Source organism: Bufo bufo, chromosome 1 (genome assembly GCF_905171765.1).
Source record: "Bufo bufo chromosome 1, aBufBuf1.1, whole genome shotgun sequence".
Taxonomy (NCBI): Eukaryota; Metazoa; Chordata; class Amphibia; order Anura; family Bufonidae; genus Bufo; species Bufo bufo.
The window spans coordinates 360411846-360426688 of NC_053389.1; the positions used below are offsets into that span (position 1 = coordinate 360411846).

Below are 14843 nucleotides of genomic sequence, written 5' to 3' on the forward strand. Positions count from 1 at the left end.
TATTTACTAATACCTCATTCCTACACATTTTAGAAATTTCACAACACATGTATGCATGCTTTCCCATCATCAGTTAATAAAGTTTTATTTTGCTGCATTTTGAGGTCCCACCAAAATCGCAGTAACATGTGTCATGGCACATAACTCCATCTGTATTGTGTTTTCTATAGTGTGTCTAAAAGAACATTTAATTCTGGAGACCATGTTATGAAATATACATTTTAAATAGTCTGGGTACTGTTATCGTCCAAACAATCAACCCAATGTGTGTGTGTATATATATATATATATATATATATATATATATATTGTTAACTGTTTTTGGCTAAGATACCTGTATAGTATATTACTATACAGTATATCTTACAATACCATATATTGTCAGTACTATAGTATTGGACTTCATTAAAAAACAATACAACACTATAGAGTACACTATTATTAATGTTGTGTATGTGTTGCTGATATATAAATATGCTATGTCTTTAATAAAGATAAGTAACAATTTAACTTGGTGAAATCAAACTCGGTTTATTTGAACATAAACTTCTGAGTCATATCGACTTTTTTCCAAATAAAAATCTTTTCATACAGAAATTAAAAATATTCAAACTTTTATAAATTTGTATAATGGCCAGATGGTGATGGTGGGGCCTGATACTGTGGCCCAGGGTAGGGGGGCTGTGAAGGGGGGCCAGAGTACTGCGATGAGCTAGGCTGAGAAGAGATGGGTGCAGACTGCCCATATGCCGACTCAACAATATAATGTTGTCCATATGGGCGAGTAGGTGGCCCATAATGTCCCCTTGGAGGTTGCATTTGTGGAGGAGCCGGCAGTGAAGGCTGTGAGGGCTGGGAAACTGGCAATGTTTGGGGGCCAAACCAGTTTCCATGGAGGCGCCAATTTTCAAGGCCCTCGAAAATGACATTTGGGTCATTGGGGGGAGTGGCTGCATCCAAAACGATATTTAGAGCTGCTTTGGTGAGCAAAACTCGTTCTGGAGGCAGCCTGTGCAAATATGAGGCCATACTACGCACATAATGATCAAATTCATCCTCATGCCAGGCTCTAGCTAAATAATCCATAACCTGCGTATTTACACTTGTATCGGCAGGAGTGGTTGCCCGTCGTCTGGGCCTGCTGGGTAGAGCCAAAGGGCTGGGGGGGGGGGGGGAATCTGCTCCAGAAACAGGTGGTGGTCTGGATGGTGCAGTGTTTGGTCCTGGTGCTGTGTCCACCTGTGATGGACAAGAGGGAGTGTCTTCCTCACAAGCACTGGACATCTGCGGTGCTGACTCCTCCTCTTCTTCCGGTAGGTTGTCCTCTGTCCTTTAAAAAGAATGCAAAAATCATAAAATTATAAGATGAACAGTATTTTCAATTATTACTATTCACGTCACATATTACAATAATCATCCAATTAGTTTATAGAACATAGTACTACATGACATACCCAACATATGACATTTTGGAGATTAGAAGTGTCATCGCTGCCCCTAAACACCATTTTAAAACCACTTGTCATGTTGTTAAAGCAAATGTCATCATGGAAAAGGAGACATTTTTCCAGTTGGTTTTGATTTGCAAATATGTCTTTTTTACATGAACATTTTTTAAACATATATAACATTAAAGTGTTTTTATAATCTCTGAAAATAGAGGCATATTGCTTGGATATGCCCCCATTGTCTTAAAGGTGGGGGTCCCACCAATGGAACCAGCACCTATAGCGAGAAGGGAGAGCCAAAACTGAAGGAGAGTGCACTGCGCATGTGCAGCTGACGTACATTCATTTATATAGGAGAGTGGTGGAGGTACCCTGGCAAATCTGCCCTCCTCCAGCCACAGCCACCCCCACTCTGTTCGTGATATAGCAAGAAAATTTAGACTAGAACCTTCATAATCACAGGTGCATATCCATGAACCAAACATAATAAAAATAAAAAATATGTCTGCACACCGTTAGATATACAAACAATTGATGAAAGAAATGGGGGTCATTCTAGATAAAAGTGATCCAATACCGACTATAAATGAGTAATTTAAGCTCTTAGCGCACATACGTGACGGGCCTACCAGGCGTCAAGGTGGCTTCCGCAGATGGATCCATAACTAACACTAAATATACTGCCTCACTTTGGACTTACTTAAGCCTACAATATTCAGGGCAGTGGAGGAACCAGCTACAAACATATTCTGCTCAGAAGTCCCAGGTAGATAGGCGTGTTCTTGATATAGCTGCTATCAGACAATGGTGGCATATCCTAGTGATATGCCCCCATTTTGTTAAGATAGGAATACCCCTTTAATTACATAGTCTACAAACAGTGTATATGGATAAACATCTAGTGGTCATTGCGTAAAATAAACTTACGGACGCAGCTCCATGACCTCACGGAGGAACATCAGTTGGTTCAGGAACATATATGGCCTTTTCTTGGTGGCCCGGAAATACTCCTCGCATGTTGAAGCATTTCCTTGCGGAACTGGTCCCTGCAGCTCCGCCAACGATTCTTGACATCGTCCACTTTAAAAAAAAAAAAAAGAACATTTATTAACCAAAATAAACAGTACTACAAATTAGAACATATGACATGTGCTATGCTAAGGAGCAGGGACGTGCACACATACTGCTCGATAAGGGGGCTTGAGCCCCTGCCCCCTTCTGCCCCTGCCTCTTTAATGCCTCCATCCATTCCCCTAGGGAAAGCACAATTTATTCACCAGTCCGCACGCTCACTAGTGCAGGATCAGGGTGACAGGGTCCTTTAAAGGCTAGCGCAGGGGCTGCCTGGGTCACGGACATGCATGATGCATGTCTGCAACGACACATCACACTCCCCCCAGCGGGATGAATGCAGGGGAGCAAGCGCCGGCCTGTATGAATCTGTCTGCTGCCTAAGTTCCTTTATTGCCTGTCTGCCCTCAGTGCCCGCCCTGGTAATATATTGTATATAATTTAAAGTCCTAAAACAAAACAAGTATGCAAAGGAACAATAGTTGTAGTGCTTTGTCCCTTTGCATACTGGGGGTTGTAGTGCTTGGTCTCTTTGCATATTTGAGTCTGTAGAGTCTTGTAATGACATCATTTTACCATAATATGTACGGTGAAACCCAAAAAAGTTATATTTGTGTTTTTTTGAATAACTTAAAAGCCCCTGCCCTTCTAAATATCTGTGCACGTCCCTGCTAGGGAGGATTAAAGACGACATGTGCTATGCTAGGGAGGACAGCAAGGATCACACAGGTATACATTGCCTACTTACCCAAATTCTGGAGGCTTTTGCCATGTGTTTTTTCCCAGCTGGATTCAAAAAGCTCCTTGGTTATTTCCACCCAGGCCTGATCTTTTTTATACCGATTGTGGTAGTCATCACTGCGCGTATCCCAGATGCATGGCCTCTCAGGACTATCAGCCTACCAACATCCATTGGCCGTGGTGTCTTTGGCATGGCTTTTGCAATTAAAATCAAAGCTCCGCAAGGGCTGGAAGAGTGTGTGCTGATGAAACCACAACTCCTGCCTCATGTGCTACCTTCAGTCACACACTGAGCAACTCAACTTCCTGTCTGAAATCCATTCTGGGTTGCTAAGTTACTTGCGTTCAAAACACAACGCAACGCATGACATCCGGATCTACTACGATTTTCACGCAGCCCCATTCATTTCTATGGGGCCAGCGTTGCGTGGAAAACGCACAAAGAGGAGCATGCTGCGATTTTCACGCAACGCACAAGTGATGCGTGAAAAACAATGCTCATGTGCACAGCCCCATAGAAATGAATGGGTCAGGATTCAGTGCGGGTGCTGTGCGTTCACCTCCCGCATCGCATCCGCGCGGAAAACTCGCTCGTGTGAAAGGGGCCTAAGGGCCTTAATTTGGGTCGAGGATCGTCTAGTGTCTTGACGGACAGCCAATTGTATCCTCCGGCTCAGTGCTGATGAAATTTTTTTGGGTCTTCCACTTGACTTTTTTGTTTCATAACCCTCAGGATCATTTAAGAAATTCCAAATTACTGTCTTACTGCGTCCCACCTCAGCAGCGATGGCGCGCTGTGAGAGACCCTGCTTATGCAGTTCAACAGCCCGACCACGTTCAAAAAGGGAGAGTTTTTTTTGCCTTTGCCATCACAACATGCGACTACCTTACAGAAAATTACAATGAATCCACATCTTTGCACAGATTTAGCCTTTTAAAGGCATGTGGTCCTAAAATTTGGATCAGCTGAAAAACTGCCTGTTTCAGTTTAATCGTTATTTTCAATTAATTGAATGCTCAAAAAATGTTTTGTCTCACTCTCATTTCTTCTTGTTGCATGTTGAAGCTCTACTTGGAACCTTGTTAAGATCCAACAATGTAAAATATGATTTTTTGCCATTTTTTAAGTGGTCTTAAACTTTTGATCAGGACTGTATGACTCTCAGATGCCACGATCCGCCTTGAACGTGGCATCTGAGGGGTTAAATGATGGGGGGCAGCGTGATTGCTGTTCCCCGTCATTGCACCTTCTTCATACAATGTAATTTGAATCATTATGAAGTAATTTGTAACAAATCAAATTTCTTGTTGAAGCTCGGCGAAAACAGGCAAATCGAATTTTAGAAAATTTAGCTCATCTTTAGTGTCAAGGGACCATGCATTATTAGTGAACATGCTATGCTGCAATAATAGCATTTATATTCCTGTTTCATTCCACACAATGTATAACATCAAAATACCATGCATTAGTAGTCAACACGTTGAGCTTCAATAACAGCACATATATATTTAATTCCACACATTGAATAATCATTGTCAATACCAGTGCGCAGTTTGTTTGTATGAGGAGAGAAAGGTTTAATTGTGCCTCTATGAAAATTGCAGAACAATTACTTGCAATTTTGCTAGTACCATTTAATAATCTGTGTACCAAATCTGTTACTTTTCATTTATAGGCCTCACAATAAAATGTCTGGTAAAAGGAAGAGTTGAAAAAGAAAGAACCAGGCCTCATCATCTGAGACCCAGAATGTAGGTGGCTGTAGCAGTGTAAACAGCAGTAGTAGTAGCAGTAGACCACAGTTCTCTCTGGCTTCTGATTGGTACCACATTATTATTAACAACAAGGAGGATGCGATTGTGGATTAGATGGCTCACTACTTCTATCAGTCACAGCTGGTTAATGTCATGTCACCCCTACCTAGGTCTGACACTGTGCCTTCCTCTTGCTCCCCCTCTTTGTGGTCTCAGAAAGGTCTTTTTGTTGAATAACCTCTGTCTTCACTGCCCTCTACTAGTGGGGTGTCTTCTTTATTTCCTAAGAAGAGGCAACAAAGCCCCACGTGATATGGAAGATAATTAAAATAGTCTCCTTCTTGAGTTGTGTGAGAAGTGTCAGTAAAAGGGTTTGGACTGCCATGAGGAGGGGGTTTAGGGGAGGGAAGGAGATCCTATGCATAGCTATGTTGGTGGTGATGGTAGTAATAGTAGTGGTACTTGTAGCCATGATGATAGCAGTTGGGGCAATGTTAGTGACATTGGCAGGACATTGGGAGGTGGCCAAGGAGCGCACAATGATATATCACAGGGAGGTTGAGGACTATGATGATGATTGTGTGTTGGAAAGGAGGTGGGAGCCACATTGGGGTGCTGAAGAGGAAAAAGAGATGTCATAGGAGGAGGGTGGTGGCCATGGCGGCAATAAAGAGTTGAGGTAATGTATAACCAAAAACCTCAAAAGAACTGGCAGCAACAGATTTTATTCTGTCGTGGTGAGCTCGAAAACTGGTCATGCAGTTTGTACTGTGGGCACAGCCTCAAAACATACCAGACTTATGTCAGGTGCAGCTGCTGCTAGAGAAGTGTGAGCATCTCTTGTATGGCAATTTTTATCCACAAGGCCGGCAAAAACTCAGCCGTGTGCAAGATCTGCAGGATTAAAATAAACAATGGGCATTCAAACACAAATATAGGTACAAGGTCTCTATTGAAGCTCTAAAGGCAGCATCACTGGATCCTATGGGAAAATGTAACTGGTGAGCATTCTGAATTGGAAAAAGCATGTCCTTCTTCTCCTGGTCTTCATTATAGCAGCCAGGCCATATACCCAATCCCCATGCAATACAGTGTCCTTGTCAGGGCTTTTTTTCTCAGAGAAAAGGTGGTGGAACTCACCCAGCCCCCCTCCCCTGGTCACGCCCCTACCCACCCCTAGGACCACCCCCTAAAACCGTCCCTTTAGAGAACAGGGATGCAAGTAAAATTTGGGGGGGGGGAGCTATAAAAGTAAATGTATGGAATTAAATAAAAAGCAATGCAGTAAAATGTGTAAAAAAATTGGAATACTTACCAAAAGTAAGCTCAGAGACATTTCCTTTTTGAAAGGTGTTTATTTATAAGTTTTGCAGCCAGAAAGGGCAGCCTTTCTGGCAGAGGTCATCTCAGAGAGTGTTTTAGAGAGTCCCCCCCAGGTCACATTAGAGACTACAATGGCGTCTAATGGGTCCTGGAGGGGGGTCTCTCCAACACTATGGTTTCTATTCACAATCAATATAACAACACAACATAGCTCACTGATACCTAGGCCAAGTTGGCTCCTACCTTAATTACGGTTGGTGGCTGGCAGGCTAGGGCTTGCTGATTGGCAGGCTCTGGGCTTGCTGGCTCTGGGCTCGCTGGTTGGCAGGCTGTGGGCTTGCTGGCTGTAGGCCTGTGGCTGGCTGGCTCTGGGCCTGGCTGGCTCTGGGGCTGACTGGCTCTGGGGCTGGCTATAATTAAAAATATAAATACCTAAATAACAATAAAATATAAACATCATGGGTATCACCCGACCAAAAATGCCCATACTATTAAAATAGAACAAAAAATTGGAACTTGGTCTAGGGTCTTCACTCACAGAGGTCAGCAGGGAGACCATGACCGGTCTGTGGGCTATATAGCCCCATCTACAGCAAGTCATGATGCCTTGTGTGTTCTTAGGCGGCCGTGGCCTAAGAAGAACACATCACAAGGCATCATGACTTGCTGTATGGGGCTGTATAGCCCACAGACCGGTCATGGTCTTTTGCGGCCCCATTGAAATGAATGGGTCTGTACCCATTCCGCAGAAATTGCAGCACAGGTACGGATCCGTTCATACGGCCGTCTAAATGGGCCCTTAAATGCAGGAAGTGGCATAGCTAGCAGCCATTAAAATGTACCAAGGGCAGGCACAGCAGCATCCAACTAAGTGGCCTAGCGCTCATCTTCTCTGAGAAGATGAGCACTAGGCCACTTAGTTGGATGCTGCTGTGCCTGCCCTTGGTACATTTTAATCATGGCTGCAGCCTGCTAGCTAGGCCCCCTGCCTGCATTTAATGGATGCTGGATGCTGGATGCTGCTGTGCCTGCCCATGCCCTTGACCTTGGTACATTTTCATGGCTGACTTGACGTCACCACCTACCCAGTAACAGCTGTCCGGCTGAGTTGACTCTCCTGTCCAGGTGCTGTCTTCTGCTGCTGGCTGTGTGACCTGCGTTCACTTCAGCGTCTTCAATCTGGGGCTCTGGGCCCTGGCTGAGGGCGGCTGACACACAGTCAGTCAGCTCACCTCTGCACTAGAACCTGCACTCCTGTCTCCTGCTTGAATGCTTCCCACCGCCGCAGCACCGCTCGTCACGACCCCGGGGCCGTGGCCTGCCCTGAGCTCATGTTGCTGACAATACTGAGGCAGAGGGCAGTGCCAGTGGCGGCCGGGCTGCCTACTTTTATATCACAAGCAGCAGGCTGTGGATGGGCGGGACTACTCGGGCTGCAGGCACGCCACGCAACGGCACAAGTGAGGTAAAGAAGAAAAAAAAAGTTCATTCATTTTTTTTCCGGGCCCTCGGGACCACATTTTCATGGCTGACTTGACGTCACCACCTACCCACTGTTTTGGGGTGTCATTTTACATATACCCATGCTGGGTGAGAGAAATAACTTGGCAAAAGACAACTTTTCCCATTTTTTTTATACAAAGTTGGCATTTGACCGAGATATTTATCTCACCCAGCATGGGTATATGTAAAATGACACCCCAAAACACATTGCCCAACTTCTCCTGAGTACGGCAATACCAGATGTGTGACACTTTTTTGCAGCCTAGGTGGGCAAAGGGGCCCACATTCCAAAGAGCACCTTTCGGATTTCACCGGCCATTTTTTACACATTTTGATTTCAAACTACTTCTCACGCATTCGGGCCCCTAAAATGCCAGGGCAGTATAACTACCCCATAAGTGACCCCATTTTGGAAAGAAGACACCCCAAGGTATTTTGTGATGGGCATAGTGAGTTCATGGAAGTTTTTATTTTTTGTCACAAGTTAGTGGAATATGAGATTTTGTAAGAAAAAATAAATAAAGAAAAAAAAATCATCATTTTCCGCTAACTTGTGACAAAAAATAAAAAGTTCTATGAACTCACTATGCCCATCAGCGAATACCTTAGGGTGTCTACTTTCCGAAATGGGGTCATTTGTGGGGTGTTTGTACTGTCTGGGCATTGTAGAACCTCAGGAAACATGACAGGTGCTCAGAAAGTCAGAGCTGCTTCAAAAAGCGGAAATTCACATTTTTGTACCATAGTTTGTAAACGCTATAACTTTTACCCAAACCATTTTTTTTTTTTACCCAAACATTTTTTTTTTATCAAAGACATGTAGAACAATAAATTTAGAGAAAAATTTATATATGGATGTCGTTTTTTTTTGCTAAATTTTACAACTGAAAGTGAAAAATGTTATTTTTTTGCAAAAATTTTTTTAAATTTCTATTAATAACAAAAAAGGTAAAAATGTCAGCAGCAATGAAATACCACCAAATGAAAGCTCTATTAGTGAGAAGAAAAGGAGGTAAAATTCATTTGGGTGGTAAGTGAGCAATAAACGGTGAAAGTAGTGTAGTGCAGAAGTGTAAAAAGTGGCCTGGTCATTAAGGGTGTTTAAGCTATGGGGGCTGAGGTGGTTAAAAGCAGTTTTCCACTCATCTCCCTCCTTAATACGAACTAGGTTATAAGCTCCTCTCAAATCAAATTTTAAAAACCAAGAAGCACCCAAAATCAGGTTAAACAAATCAGGAATCAACGGGATGGAATACTGATTCCTAATAGTAATTTTATTCAAATTTCTGTAGTCAATGCAGGACCTGAGACCACCGTCTTTCTTTTTAACGAAAAAGAATCCTGCTCCCAGCGGAGAGGTGGAGGGCCTAATATGTCCCTTCTTGAAACTCTCCTGGATGTAGTCTTTCATGGACATGCGCTCAGGAACGGACAAATTATAAATCCGTCCTTTAGGAAATTTGGACTCAGGTATCAAGTCAATAACACAGTCATAAGACCTATGGGGAGGGAGAGTATCTGTCTCAGTGGTGGAAAAAACATCTGAATAATCAGCAATAAAATGTTGAATATCTGATGAGACCCCAGCTTGAACTACGGTTAAGCAAGAATTACAGTTAGGCCCCCATCTCTCTAACTCGCCCGAACTCCAGTTAATGACCGGATTGTGTTGCTGAAGCCAGGGCATACCAAGGACTACCTGAACTGGAAGATTCTCTAAAACGAAGAAGGAACATTTCTCAGAGTGGCAGATGCCTACAGATAGGGTAACCTCCGGAGTACAGAGTTTTACTGTGCCCCCTAGCAGGGAGGTAGAATCGATGGCGACAACCTGGATCGGGGTGAGTAATTCTAGTATAGGAATTCCCATCTGATCAATGAATTTGTAATCAATAAAACTAAAAGCTAACCCTGAATCCACAAAGGCATTTCCTGACCCCTTTAAGACCCCAAAGGCAATAGAAACCGATAGCAATAGTTTACTTCTTACCACCTCCGGGAGTACCTTGTCCTTGAATCCCTCAGACCTGGATGATGATCCAGAAGGCGGAGCTTTAGGGCACTGACAGATCCAGTGTTCGGGATCCCCACAATAAAAACAAGAGCCGCGACGACAACGTAGTTCGCTTCACGTCATCCCGAGTTGCATGGGCTCGTCCGAGTGGGCTTCCATCCTGGGTTCAAGGAAGGGGGGGAGTCTCAGGTTGAAGAAGGGTATGAGGAGAAAACAAATGCTCCTGCTGTCTCTCTCTGATCCGTCTATCTAGTCTGATGACTAGCGTCATGGTCTCATCTAAAGAGTCAGGACAGGGATAACAAACCAACATATCCTTTAACTTTTCAGTCAAGCCTGCCCTAAATTGACATTTGAGCGCTAAATTCGTTCCAGCCCGAAGGAACGCACCACTTGCAAAATTGCATACAATAATCCTCCACGGGGCGATTAGATTATGATTGGATTATGCCACAGAGGCTCGGTCAGGTTCATCATAAAGAACCCCTAACGCCTGGAAAAAGAGGTCCACAGAGCTAAGACAAGGGGAATCTGGTGGTAAAGAAATGGCCCATTCCTGGGGGTCCCCTTGAAGCAAGGAAATGATAATACAAACCCTGTGTGGGTCAAGGCTGGAGGAGTGGGTTCGAAGTCGAAAATAAAGTTTACAGCTTTCCTTGAAAGCTAAAAAACTTCAGCGGTCACCCGAAAACCGATCGGGCAATTTAATGCGAGGTTCCACCTGAACGGTGGCGGGAGCAAGAATAGGGGGAGTTCGGATGGTCTCCTGAACTTGTAGTCTCTCCCCAAGTTCCTGTACTATTTGAGCAAGACCCTGCACATGTTCGGTGAGGCTCTGTATAGGGTCCATGCTGAATTTGGGCCTGTGATTTTGTAACGGGTAGAGTCACGGGAATCAAGAAAGAGCAGAGGTGCACCGCCTGAGCTGCCACCCGGTCCCATGTCCCTGCCTACTTGCACCATCCCCCCTAGGTGACAGAGCACAAGGGAACATGGGAAGAGGCAAGGACAAATCCGTAAACAAGCCGAGGTCAAAATCCGAGAGGTAGCGTCAAGGTACAGGGAGGAGGCAGAAGAGGTGTCAAGAGGCGGATCGAGGTTCAATTCCAGAGGTAGCCTAATAACAATAAAGTACACAGCCTATAGGACAAAAATCACAGGCAACCTGTAGCCAGCAGGCCGCCTGTATTTATAGTGGGGAGTGAGGGTCATGTGACGTGGCCAGCGTCACATGACCGACAGACAGACAAGTCGAGCACCGAGTGATCAGCTCGGCACTCAAAGCAGTCCTAGGAGACGGGAGCCTCTCAGCTAGCAAAGCCGCCCTGGGAACGAGGCCAAACACAGATCCTCACTCCTGAAGCTAAGCAGCAGGTCTGCGGCTAATGGGAGACCGAGTGCGCCTTCGGCGCCCCGTTACAATGTAATTCTCTAAAATTCAATTCTTGTCTACAAAATCAGTCAGACTTTTGGCCAGGTGTCCATAGTGGCTCAGTTCCGTGCCTTTAACAAAATTCTTATCTGCGCCTTTTGTCGAACTTTTTGTCCAATTTCTATTAATTGTTTAACCACTTCCCATCTGGGCCCTTTGCCCCCTTCCTGACCAGGCCAAATTTTGCAAAACGGACATATCTCACTTTATGTGGTAATAACTTTGGAACGCCTTTATTTATCCAAGTCATTCAGAGATTGTTTTCTCGTGACACATTGTACTTCATGATAGTCATAAATTTGAGTCAAAATATTTCACCTTTATTTATGAAAAAATCCCAAATTTACCCAAAAATTAAAAAAAATCGCAATTTTCTAAATTTCAATTTCTCTGCTTTTAAAACAGAAAGTGATACCTCATAAAATATTTATTATTTAACATTCCCCATATGTCTACTTTATGTTGGCATCATTTTGGAAATGTCATTTTATTTTTTTAGGACGTTAGAAGGCTTAGAAGTTTAGAAGCAATTCTTCAAATTTTTAAGAAAATTGCCAAAACCCACTTTATAAGGACCAGTTCAGGTCTGAAGTCACTTTGTGGGGCCTACATAGTGGATACCCCCATAAATGACCCCATTGTAGAAACTACACCCCTCAAGGTATTCAAAACCGATTTTACAAACTTTGTTAACCCTTTAGGCGTTCCACAAGAATTAAAGGAAAATGGAGATCAAATTTTTAAATTTCACTTTTTTGGCAGATTTTCCATTTTAATCAATTTTTTTCTCTAACACATCGATGGTTAACAGCCAAACAAAACTCAATATTTATTACCCAGATTCTGCGGTTTACAGAAACACCCCACATGTGGTCGTAAACTGCTGTATGGGCACACGGCAGGGCGCAGAAGGAAAGGAACTCCACATGGTTTTTAGATGCCATGTCCCATTTGAAGCCCCCTGATGCACCCTTACAGTAGAAACTCCCAAGAAGTGACCCCATTTTGGAAACTAGGGGATAAGGTGCCAGTTTTATTAGTACTATTTTTGGGTACATATGATTTTTTGATCATTCAATATAACACTTTATGGGGCAAGGTGACCAAAAAATTGGTTGTTTTAGCACAGTTTCTATTTATTTATTTTTACAGCGTTCACCTTAGGGGTTCAGTCAAGTGACATTTTTATAGAGCAGATTGTTACGGACGTGGCGATACCTAATATGTATACTTTTTCTCATTTATTAAAGTTTTACACAATAATAGCATTTTTGAAACCAAAAAATTATGTTTTAATGTGTCCATGTTCTGAGAGCTATAGTTTTTTTATTTTTTGAGAGATTTTCTTATGTAGGGGCTCATTTTTTGCGGGATGAGGTGACGGTTTTATTGGTACCATTTTGTGGGACATACGCGTTTTTGATCACTTGGTGTTGCACCTTTTGTGATGCAAGGTGACAAAAATTGCTTGTTTTGACACAGTTTTTTTTATTTATTTTTTACGGTGTTCATCTGAGGGGTTAGGTCATGTGATATTTTTATAGAGCTGGTTTTTACGGACGCGGCAATACTAAATATGTCTATTTTACTTTATTTTTTCTATTTTAATTTTTTTTTTTTTATTCCTAACTTGGGAACTTTTTTTTTTTTTACATGTGAAACTTTATTTTATTTTATTTTTTCAACCCTTTATTTTTTTTATTTTTTTTTACACTTTTCGTCCCCCATAAGGTCATACAAGACCTCTGGGGGACATTTGCTTCACTTTTTCTTTTTTTTTTCACAGTTGATTTCTCCTGTAACTGGGGCTGAGATAGTAGCCCCAGTTACAGGACAAATGCACCCCTATAGAGGCTGTACAGCAGCAATCCTGTGCTGTACAGCCTCACAGCAGGGCTGATCGAGGTCTCTGCGAGACCTCACACAGCTCCTGCACACTCCGGTCACGGCGGTCACATGACCGCCGGGCCGGAACAGGAAGCGCACAGCGATCGCTGTGTCTGCAGCGATCGTGAAGGCAGGGACACCTGGGCACTGTCCCTGCCTTGTCTTAGGGTTGCCCTGCTGTCACTGACAGCGGGCAACCCGATCAGCAGCTGCACGATTAGCTTGCAGCTGCTATTTCTGACAGGACGTTTTAAAACGTGCTGTCAGAAATAGACGTCCACCCATAGGACGTTTATATCCTATGGGCGGACGTGAGGCGGTTAAAATTGTCTCATTTTCTAAATGACTGTTGCTTTTTCCCTACACATACCTTTTTTCCTGACTCTGTGGACTTCTGGTCAGTCAGATTGGACCACAGCGGCTGGAAGTGGCCCAGTTTGTTCTCGCTGTATTGTCTTGTCCACCCTCCAGTGTCAGAGAGGATTCTTGCATGGCATGTGGTGTCATCACACCCAAACATACACTTTTGTCCTCCACTAATATTTAAATCATCACATTTGTCAAAATGAATGAAGCATGGATCTGTGAGGATTTTCACACACCTTTAGCTGAGGCAGATGAATAGAACTGCCATTGCTGAGAGTGGCTATTGATCATCGGCCCCATTATGCCACTGCTACTGTCTGCCTGCCTGCCATAATTTTCTGTAAGGCTGCTGCTGCTACAGCCACGGCTGCTACTCCTCCTACTGCTACTACTATTTTCCCTAATCATCCACCCCTACTACTATTACACTTACATGGCTGCACACATATATTCTACTGCCTTATCTGTTCAATGCTTTACTGCTACTGCTGTAGCTATTATTGCTGCCATCCTTTCACATCAACACATGCATGTATTTATGCTCTGTTCAATGCTGTGCTTCAGGGGTTCTCTACCCAAAACCCCTGAAGATGCCATGGATCTAGTAAAACATGTCTGGGAGCAGTTAAAAAAAGCATTTTAATAGCAAACTATCACTTGCTGCTATGTAGTTTAGTAATAGTGGGAGCAATAGATAGAGAGGTGGGACTAGTAGAGGTAGTGCACACCTACTGCTGATTCCCTGTTGATACAGACAGTTGATATAAATAGCACTAGTGAGCTGGGCTTTTAATTGAACCACAGAGGTTTTGTTTAAGTGAGCACATAATAATTAATTATCTATCATTCTGGTCTTCAAACCTTTAAGTAACAGAGAAATACTTCCAGGGGCGTACACAGAAATCATTGGGCCCCATAGCAAGAATTTAGATTGGGCCCCCATGCCCGTTCCTAGTCCCTCCCACTATATGCCCTGGCTCCTCTCACTACCCTCACTAACTTCTCACCTGCCCCACCTCATGCAGCAGTATTTTGCTATACAAAATGGCAGTACTCATGCCGGAACCCAACAGACCCATTATAGTGAATGGGAACTGGTAGGTTCTGGCGGTGTTCAGCATATATTGACAAGAATCTGGGGCATTATATGATGTAATCAGGGATCTCAAGTCTCCCGGACGTTCAGGGAGTCTCCCGCTATTAGATAGCGGCTCCCGCAGAGAGATAAGAGAAGTGACAGGACACAGAGTTTAGATTACAGGTTGAATTAACCCTTTAGGGTCAAATTGGCTTCTCAAGGAGA

At 43.5% G+C, this 14843-nt stretch overlaps 1 long non-coding RNA gene across 1 annotated transcript; it reads right to left on the reverse strand.

The window, feature by feature from the left end:
• Positions 1–896: 896 nt before the first annotated feature.
• LOC120987013 lies at positions 897–3397 on the reverse strand. The gene is made up of 3 exons (XR_005775878.1): positions 3268–3397; positions 2376–2528; positions 897–1330 (listed from the first exon to the last, which is right to left on the reverse strand). It is a non-coding gene; the product is annotated as an uncharacterized LOC120987013 (long non-coding RNA).
• Between the last annotated feature and the right edge of the window lie 11446 nt (positions 3398–14843).